At 40.1% G+C, this 10,178-nt stretch overlaps 1 non-coding gene and 3 pseudogenes across 1 annotated transcript; all 4 read left to right on the top strand.

Annotated features, from left to right (window-relative positions):
• Positions 1-2,669: 2,669 nt before the first annotated feature.
• Positions 2,670-2,786, top strand: LOC145420806 (U2 spliceosomal RNA; annotated as a pseudogene).
• Positions 2,787-7,601: 4,815 nt separating this feature from the next.
• On the top strand, positions 7,602-7,803 carry LOC145420781 (U2 spliceosomal RNA; annotated as a pseudogene).
• Positions 7,804-8,649: 846 nt separating this feature from the next.
• Positions 8,650-8,732, top strand: trnal-uaa (transfer RNA leucine (anticodon UAA)). Its single transcript has one exon. It is a non-coding gene; the product is annotated as a tRNA-Leu (tRNA).
• A 636-nt stretch (positions 8,733-9,368) lies between these two features.
• Positions 9,369-9,484, top strand: LOC145420797 (U2 spliceosomal RNA; annotated as a pseudogene).
• Positions 9,485-10,178: the final 694 nt, after the last annotated feature.

Genomic DNA, 10,178 nt, shown 5'->3' with positions numbered 1-10,178 from the left:
AGATCATTACGTTGTGGTTTATGAGCACTAGTGCTAATCATTTAAACAAGTAAATGGCCTGCATTTGTATAGCGCTTTTCTAGTCCCTAAGGACCCCAAAGCGCTTCACACTACATTCAGTCATTCACACACTGGCGATAGCAAGCTACATTGTAGCCACAGCTGCCTTGGGACGCACTGACAGAGGCGGACACTGGCGCCACCGGGCCCTCTGACCACCACCAGTAGGCAAACATGGGGTTAGTATCTTGCCCAAGGATATTTGGCATGCAGCCAGGAGGCAGCCTGGGATCAAACCACCAACCATCTGATTAGTGGCTGACCTGCTCTGCCACCTGAGCTACAGCCACCCAATAGTAAAATACTTAAAACACATTCAAGTATTCTTGACAGAATTGCAGTGTGCAGAAAAGACACTGAGTAAATACTGTATATTTCCTTCCCATGAGTATTATGTCAGTCAGTTTGATCGTCATCATTTTTACAAATGATAGAAAAATATATACCATAATAATACAATAGCTACAATAAATCACACCGTGTTCTTAAAAATGGTTGTAAAAGAATCAAACATTTATCACTAGTGTCCTTATCCTCACACTTCTATATTTTCCTTCTGCCTTAAAAATATGTTTCTGAATAATCAAAACTAAATGTAAATGAAGATGGTGTAGAAGCTCTAAACTAGCTTCAGTATAGCTTTATATATATATTTTTAAACTGCATGTTAACTACACTTTTTTTTAAATGATAAGTTAAACTGCTGTTGGACAGTTAGACCTGTGAGTAGTATCTATAAAATTTCTGTTATTAAGAATAGCTTGCAGCAACATATAATACTATATGTTGGATAGTTTGGTTTATGTGATCTGTTCGGGCTGATGTGAGTAAATGAGATGTACATATTTCAGTGCTTTCCTCTTTATGCCTTTAATAATGAAGATTAAAAAGGATTTAAAAATGGAGGATTTAGTGTTTAATAGCACATTACAGGGTTTCTTTTATGGGTCTTTTTTTTTTTTGCATGTGAAAGTTTCTAAAAAAGCAGAAGTACTAATGAGGAGGTTTTTGTCACTGTCTAAATCACTGTGGTACAGCTGCACTGGCAGAGTCATCCCATGTCTGACAGTAATACACTGCAGAGTCTCCTGTCTCTGCTCGCTTGATAATGAACTGGTAATCAATGTTTGATGAGGACTTAGAGTTGAATCTGTCTGAGGAGAATCCTGTTCCAAAGCTGGGTGAGCTGCTAGAATGATAAAATCTTAGAACATACTGAGGAACCGTTCCAGGAACTTGTTTATACCATCTAACAGAATTCCCATCATCTCTCTCTATGTTACAGTTGAGAACAACTTCTTGACCTGGAGAAACTGTGTGGACAGCAGGTGTTTGGGTCAACACAATCACTGCATCAACATCTGCCAGGAAACACAGAAAAAATAGAAGTTTAAAGTTTAGCTCTAAATATGGACTAAAAAATGGAATAAGAAGATCTTACATGTTAGAGCAGTGATGAGAGTGCAGAAGGTCCACAGCATGTTGTCAGTGTGAGGTGTAAATGATCTTTACTGTTTAGAGATGTGAGTAGGAGAAGAGAGCTGGAGCTTATAAAGAGGAGAGGCAAACTAAAGGAGGAGGAGATTAAAGAAAACTACTTTCACTCATAGATTAAATGATTCATGAGCAGTTTCACATTGTTGTTCATTGTTGTTTCCGATTCATATTCATCATTCATGCTCAAGTCTGTCATAAAATAATATTCTTGAAAAAGTTGTTGTAGCTGTTAGTGTGGCTCTCATTTTGGCCTTCTGTTGCTGTAGCCCATCTGCTTCAAAGTCAGATGTACGGTGCTCCCAAACATGCTCTTCTGCATAGCTTGTTTTGAAACATTGCACCAAAAACTGCTGCTCGCTGGATATTTTCTCATTTGAGTCCTCCATCCCTGTAAACCCTATGGCTGAGTGGTTAAGGCATTGGACTTAAGCTCCAATGAGCGCATGCTCTCGTGGGTTCAAACCCCACTCCTGGTATAATTTGGAGCCTCATGACTGGTAAACTGAAATGTATCTATGGGAGCAACAATGATCAATAGGAGTTTTTAGGAATTTGCTGTGAGCAATATCCCCCCACCCAGTCACCCCCAAAAAAGCTGGGATGAAAGACAAATGAGAGGCCTGTGCCAAGGTCGCCCCCTCTCAGTCTTACTGTACATGTTATATGTAGAACCGTTGGCTTGTGCAATTAGGGAAAGCCCAGACATAACAGGAATACAGTTACCGGGAGGAGAAACATTAAAAATTTAACAGTATGTAATTATCATATTATGAAAACAATTATAACGCCAAGAAAGTTATAAAAATGAATTGAAGACGCTCCGTCTCAACGACCGCTGATTGGACTGCAGGCGACCACGTGATTTTGAATCTCATTAACCGGCATGCGCTGACCGGCGTTTCAGAAACTAAAGTGTCGTCATATATGTGGCGCCGTTTAAAAACTGAAACATGCCGACCATAGTTATATTGTGATGTTTCGGAGGTAAAACGTCAGTAAAACATCGACCTGTCCTCTACCATTTGTTAGAAGGCGACTGTGTTCTTCATTGTAACCATGAGTTAGAGTTGCAGTAAGCAGAATGAGTCGTTTCTGTCGTGCGAAATGTGGGTATCGCTTTCTCGGCCTTTTGGCTAAGATCAAGTGTAGTATCTGTTCTTATCAGTTACAAGGCGAGAAGCAATGTAGAATGGCGGCGACGTCGGCCAATTTTTCGGAGAGGAATACATGGTCGTATGGAACGAGGAATACCTTGAGATTCGAACTAATGGATAAAGAAAAGGATTTCCATGACAGAATTAATTTCGGACGAAGGATTCTTTATGATGCATTGAAGGTACAACCAGAGGAAATCTACTGCCTCCAGCAAAGCACGGCAAGTAAGCACTATGATGTGACTTTTTGCACGGGAGAGTACGCGGAGGAGGTGAGAAAGAGATGTGGTACAGAAGAAAATGAAGAACTAAAAAAATATATGGTAACCCCGTTATACAGGAACGATTATAGGATTTTAACGGTGCACATGTATAATCCCTGGGTTACAGAAGAGACCATTAAGTACTTCCTGGGGCGGTACGTTACAGTGCTCCCAGGGGTACGAAAAATAAAGGACGGGCTAGGCCTATGGACTGGAAAAAGACAGTTTCGGGTAAAACTTAAAATGGATATGACAACGGAAGATGGATACTGCCACCCGCCTGCAGTGTTTTCCATCGGAGCAGACAGAGGTTTTTTGGTGTATGCAGGACAGCCACAAGCATGCAGAAAATGCGGCAGTACGGGACATAATGCAGACAATTGTGAGCAGGTGAGGTGTAGGAGCTGCGGGAAAAATGGCCATATCACAAGAGACTGCAAAGAGCCTAGAAGGTGTCACTTATGTGGCTCAGATACACATAGGGCAAGAGATTGCACTAGGCCCAGATCATATTCGGAAGCAGCTAAAGCAGGGACCGAGGTAGAGCGGTATGAAGAAACGGATATAGGAACAAATATTGGGGAAAGCGCACAAGAGGCGCCACCAGCAGAAAGGAATCAGACTAATGAGGAAGAAGGAGGGGGGGGAGAGGATGGGGCCGAACAAGGAAAAGAAGAAGGCGATAAGATGGGGGAGAAAAATGGGGAGAAGCAGTGCGAAGAAGGACAAATATGGGAAGTGGCAGCTAAGCCACGAAGAAAGTCGGCCAAAAGGCGTAGGAAAGTGAGCTCGGGAGTCTCTCCAGGAGAGACTAATTTGAAAGAAGGTAAAGGAGAGCGGATGGAAGAGGGAGGGGAGATGGGAGCGTATGTGTTGAGAGGGACGCAGACTGAATGCATGCACACACCAATGAGTGATTTAACGAGTGATGGAGACGTTGAAGAAGAAGAAGTAGAAAGTGAAGAAAAATCGGAAGATTCATTTATAAAAAATTTGCTGGCGCAAGTCAACATGGACTAATAAGGGAGGGGAAAATGGACGACAGAGGTTTTTCTTTTTTTTTCTTTTTCGGCTCTAATTTTGTAAAGTTTTCCTTTTTTTCAGGGGATATGAAGATCAAAAAGACAACTAGGAGATGGTATCTGTTTTTTCTTTTGTTTCTTTGTTATAAAATTATTAAGTGCCCTCTGCTTAGGTGTATAGATACCCCTTTTTTTACTACAAAATGGTGAGGTTCCGAATAATTACGTTAAATGTAAGGGGGTTAAAAAATGCCAGAAAAAGACAAATGGTATATGAATTTCTGTTGTTTTATAATTTTGATGTATGTTTATTACAGGAGGTACATTTGAAGGACGAGAAGGATGTTGTTATTTTTTCGGAGCAGTGGAGGGGGGGTGAATCGGCATGGAGTATAGGAGGAGTATATGGGACAGGGGTGGGAGTGTTGTGTGGAAATAAAAGTATAAAAATAAAAGAAAGTTATACGGTGATACAGGGAAGAGTGATGGTGGTAGATGTAGAAAAAAACGGGGTCCAAAGCCGGATAATAAATGTGTATGCACATGTGGATCCAAAACAAAGAAGAGAACTCCTTTTGTCGATGGACACTTGTTTTATTACAAGGAAAAATATTATAGTGGGAGGGGATTTTAATGTATCTTTAGAAAAAGAAAAATTTTCTCTCCCATTAAAGACATTTATAAGACAATACGGGTTAACGGATGTTATGGGCAGACTTCTGGGGAAAAAAGTAGGGTATACATGGAGGAATACAAGGGGGGTACAGAGTAGGTTGGACTATATTTTGATAGATAAAAAGTGTAAAATTAAAGGGGGAAAAACGATTCCGGTTCTACTCACGGATCACCAGGCGGTAGAGGTGGATTTGGAGATAGAAGGGATGGAATATGGGAAGGGATATTGGAAATTAAATAATGAGGTGTTAAAGGAAAAAGATTATAGGGATAAATTTTTAGAGATCTTCCCTTTATGGGTGAAAGTAAAAGAACTTTATGGAAAAAAAGGGGATTGGTGGGAGGATGTAAAATGCAAGATAAAAAAATTTACGATAGAATATTGTACAGATAGATCTAAACATAGAAAAGAAGAATTTAATATGTTACAAAAAGAGATAGAACATATTTATGTTATACAAAAGGAGGGGAAGGAAAAAAATGTAGATTTGAAAATTGAAGACTTAAAGGTGAGGCAAGAAGAGTTATTAGAGAGGAAGGCAAGAGCAGAAACATATAAATTAAAACAGAAAGAGTATGAGGAAGATGAAAGGTGTTCCGCATATTTTTTTAAAAAGATGAAAAGTAGGGATAAAAGGGGGGTTATAGAGAAATTGGAAAAGGATGGGAAGGAGATTATAGGGAGGGAAAGCATGTTGGGGGTAGTAAAAGAATATTACGAGGATTTATTTAGAAAAGAAAAAGTAGGGACAGAAAAAAGAGATGTTCTTTTGGGGTCATTAAAGAGGAGATTAGTAGAGGAAGATAGGGAGTTTCTGGAAAGGGAAATAACGATGGAAGAGGCATATAAGGTGGTAAAGGGAATGAAGGTAAATAGGGTACCAGGAATAGATGGATTAACGAAAGAATTTTATGAGGTATTTTGGGGAGTGATAGGGTTACATTTGTTGGAGGTCTTTAAAGAAATATTAGAGGGGGAAGAGATGGCGGAGAGTATGAGGACGGGTGTGATTTCGTTATTATTTAAGAAAGGGAATCCTCATTTACTTGATAATTATAGACCGCTCACTATGTTATGTGTAGATTATAAGATTTTAAGTAAGATAATTGCAAATAGATTGGTAGGGGTAATGTCGGATATAGTGGGAAGTGATCAAACGTGTGGGGTGAAGGGGAGACAAATTTCATGGAATATACAATTACATAGGGACATACTTGCATATGTAAAGGATAGAAAAATGGCGGCAATCTGTGTAAGTTTAGACCAACAAAAGGCATTTGATAGGCTAGATTACGAAATTTTGTGGGAGGTAATGACTAAGATGGGCTTGGGAAAACAATTTATAAGGTGGGTGAGGATCCTTTATAAAGAGATATATTCAAAAATCAAATTGAACGGGTTCCTCACGGAAAAAGTTCATCAAGCGAGGGGGTTGAGACAAGGGTGCCCGTTATCGGTGGTACTCTATGTATTATATGCTGAACCATTGGCTTGTGCAATTCGGGAGAATAAAAGAGTGAGGGGGATAATGATGCCGGGGGGGGAATGTTTGAAAATATCTCAATATGCGGATGATACTATACTATATTTAGCGGACGACGACAGTTTAAGAGAAGTTGTGGAAATATTAAAAATATATGAAGAAGTTACAGGATCAAAAATAAATAAGGAAAAGACAAAATATAAGTACTTGGGGACGTGGGAAGGTAGAAGGGAAAATATTTGTGATTATACTTTGTGTGAAGGTCCTATGGACATTCTAGGAATTTCTTTTGGGAATAAGGAGGGCGATGCTATTTGGAACTGGAAGGGGAAGATGGCAGAGGTGGAAAGGAAATTACGACTATGGAAAATGAGGAAGCTTACAATTACTGGGAAGGTGTTAGTGATAAAGAGTGAGGTGGTGCCGAAATTATTGTATCTAGGCTATGTGTTCCCGATGCCACAAGTATTTAGAGCACAAATAACGAGGGGAATATTTAACTTTATATGGGGAGGTTACGAGTACGTAAAGAGAGTACAAATGTATCAGGAGGTTGCCGATGGGGGAAAAGGGGTACCGAACATTCCGTTAAAGTTAGATACGATTTTTTATGCAAATGTGTGTACGCTGTTAAAGAAGCCATATATTCATAAATGTCAGATATTGTTATGGTTCTGGTTAGCTATTCCATACCGGTTTTTAATTGGGTGGGAAAATCAGGGGCCGAAGGCAGAGACAAGACCAGAATACTTTCAGAGGATGGTTAAGTGGGGAAAGAGACATATAGAGTGCAGGGAGGTGGATACAATACAAAATCATAAACTTCTGTATAAAAAACTGGTGAGGAATGCTAACTACAACCAGGGGATAGTGAGTTCGGAAGTTTGGGAATACGCACAGGATAAGAGTTATAAGAATGTTTTGAAAGATTTTAATTGGATGCACCTACATAGGAAATTACCTGTAAGGACTACGATGTATGCACATAATTTGGGGAAGTTAAAAGAATGTCCGAGGGATAATTGCACAGAGGAAGAAACGATTGAACACGTCCTATGGGGGTGCAAATATGCAAAAAAGGTATGGGCTGGAATGAAGAGGAGGTATAAGGGACTAGAGGCTTTGACATATGAGGAAATAACTTATCTTAGGCCTAAGGATAAAAAGAAGGAGGAAAATAAAATACGTTGTATGTTGTTATCAATTACAAAACTTAAGATATGGAGGGCAAGACAGGGGTATATAAAGGGGGGGTATGAATGGAAAGAGATGGGAACAATAAAGGATATAGAGAGGGAATTTGAGGGGATATATCGGCATGAATTACAAAGATGGGGAATAGACATGATTAAGGACAGGTGGAAGGATTATTATGAATGATGTAAAAGATGTTTTTGTGAAATATGAAAAGTATTCAATGGAATGTTGAGCAAATGGAAATGTAAGATGGTGTTGTAAGTAAAAAAAAAAAGAAAAAAAAAAAAAAAAAAAAAAATCTGTTCTTATCAGTTTAATATCTGATACGTCCCCTACCCGGGGACCATATATTAAATTGATTTTTGGAGCAGGGAGATGGAATAGGGGCTTGCTCCGTCCACTCCACGCATCGACCTGGTATTGCAGTATTTCTAGGAACGGTGCACCCCCTCAAGCTGTGAAAAACAAATGGCATTTGACTCAACAGTTTGTGCAAAGAAATTTCTTATACGCTAGATATATGCGTGCGTCTGCATATCTGGACATTGTCTTCGTGTAATCTTCCAAGGTTAGTCAGACTGAAATCTTGCGACTTAATATTTGTGAATGACTTACATTTAACTATTACCACAATTACTAAATCCTGCCACTTGGACTGACACGTGGCTGGACACACACTTTCTATGGGAAATCAAAAAAATATGTCGTTTTCAACTGCAGTTACACTATTCTGGCTCCAATCCTGCAGTTACCTCTGTTGTCCACTAGAGACCAATAGAAGTCTTTAAAAACCGGAGGCTGCCATCTACAAGGACTCATGTTGATTATAGGTTTAACTCTTCTCTTTCTCTACATACTGCAGCTTTCTGTCCTCTGTGGCTGTAAATTACATCGTTTGAAAAAAATAAACCACACAATTTTTTCTTGGCTTTTTAGCTAAAATCACCTGTATTGTCTGTTGTTTCCATTTGTGGATGGTTAATAGTGCAGAAGATTGTTTTTCTGTTTTCAGGATTACATGAAAACATTTTGGAACAGATCATTTTTGCATATAATAAATCTTAGGATAGTATTGGTTTTGATGATTTATAAAACAGCTGTGTGCCGTAGCCCTGGTAGTGTGGATCCTTAGTGTGTAAAGAGTAGATACCTCATGTAATATGTGTGAATGAAAATCCATGGACTTTATAAGAGTCCTCCATTTATGGCTATGATCCTAACAAACAAGATTAATACGTTTCTTTCTCCTACCAATCTTCCTGTTTCCTAAAGGAACACGCATGCACAATATATATGCATCAGGATGGCCGAGTGGTTAAGGCGTTGGACTTAAGCTCCAATGAGCGCATGCTCTCGTGGGTTCAAACCCCACTGCTGGTATAATTTGGAGCCTCATGACTGGTAAACTGAAATGTATCTATGGGAGCAACAATGATCAATAGGAGTTTTTAGGAATTTGCTGTGAGCAATATCCCCCCACCCAGTCACCCCCAAAAAAGCTGGGATGAAAGACATATGAGAGGTCTGTGCCAAGGTCGCCCCCTCTCAGTCTTACTGTACATGTTATATGTAGAACCGTTGGCTTGTGCAATTAGGGAAAGCCCAGACATAACAGGACTACAGTTACCGGGAGGAGAAACATTAAAAATGTAACAGTATGTAATTATCATATTATGAAAACAATTATAACGCCAAGAAAGTTATAAAAATGAATTGAAGACGCTCCGTCTCAACGACCGCTGATTGGACTGCAGGCGACCACGTGATTTTGAATCTCATTAACCGGCATGCGCTGACCGGCGTTTCAGAAACTAAAGTGTCGTCATATATGTGGCGCCGTTTAAAAACTGAAACATGCCGACCATAGTTATATTGTGATGTTTCGGAGGTAAAACGTCAGTAAAACATCGACCTGTCCTCTACCATTTGTTAGAAGGCGACTGTGTTCTTCATTGTAACCATGAGTTAGAGTTGCAGTAAGCAGAATGAGTCGTTTCTGTCGTGCGATATGTGGGTATCGCTTCTCGGCCTTTTGGCTAAGATCAAGTGTAGTATCTGTTCTTATCAGTTACAAGGCGAGAAGCAATGTAGGATGGCGGCGACGTTGGCCAATTTTTCGGAGAGGAATACATGGTCGTATGGAACGAGGAATACCTTGAGATTCGAACTAATGGATAAAGAAAAGGAAGAGAAGTGGTACAGAAGAAAATGAAGAACTAAAAAAATATATGGTAACCCCGTTATACAGGAACGATTATAGGATTTTAACGGTGCACATGTATAATCCCTGGGTTACAGAAGAGACCATTAAGTACTTCCTGGGGCGGTACGTTACAGTGCTCCCAGGGGTACGAAAAATAAAGGACGGGCTAGGCCTATGGACTGGAAAAAGACAGTTTCGGGTAAAACTTAAAATGGATATGACAACGGAAGATGGATACTGCCACCCGCCTGCAGTGTTTTCCATCGGAGCAGACAGAGGTTTTTTGGTGTATGCAGGACAGCCACAAGCATGCAGAAAATGCGGCAGTACGGGACATAATGCAGACAATTGTGAGCAGGTGAGGTGTAGGAGCTGCGGGAAAAATGGCCATATCACAAGAGACTGCAAAGAGCCTAGAAGGTGTCACTTATGTGGCTCAGATACACATATGGCAAGAGATTGCACTAGGCCCAGATCATATTCGGAAGCAGCTAAAGCAGGGACCGAGGTAGAGCGGTATGAAGAAACGGATATAGGAACAAATATTGGGGAAAGCGCACAAGAGGCGCCACCAGCAGAAAGGAATCAGACTAATGAGGAAGAAGGGGGGGGGGAGAGAGGAT

This window comes from Astatotilapia calliptera, chromosome 15, assembly GCF_964374335.1.
Source record: "Astatotilapia calliptera chromosome 15, fAstCal68.1, whole genome shotgun sequence".
Lineage (NCBI taxonomy): Eukaryota > Metazoa > Chordata > Actinopteri > Cichliformes > Cichlidae > Astatotilapia > Astatotilapia calliptera.
This window is presented reverse-complemented; position numbering and strand designations above follow the sequence as displayed.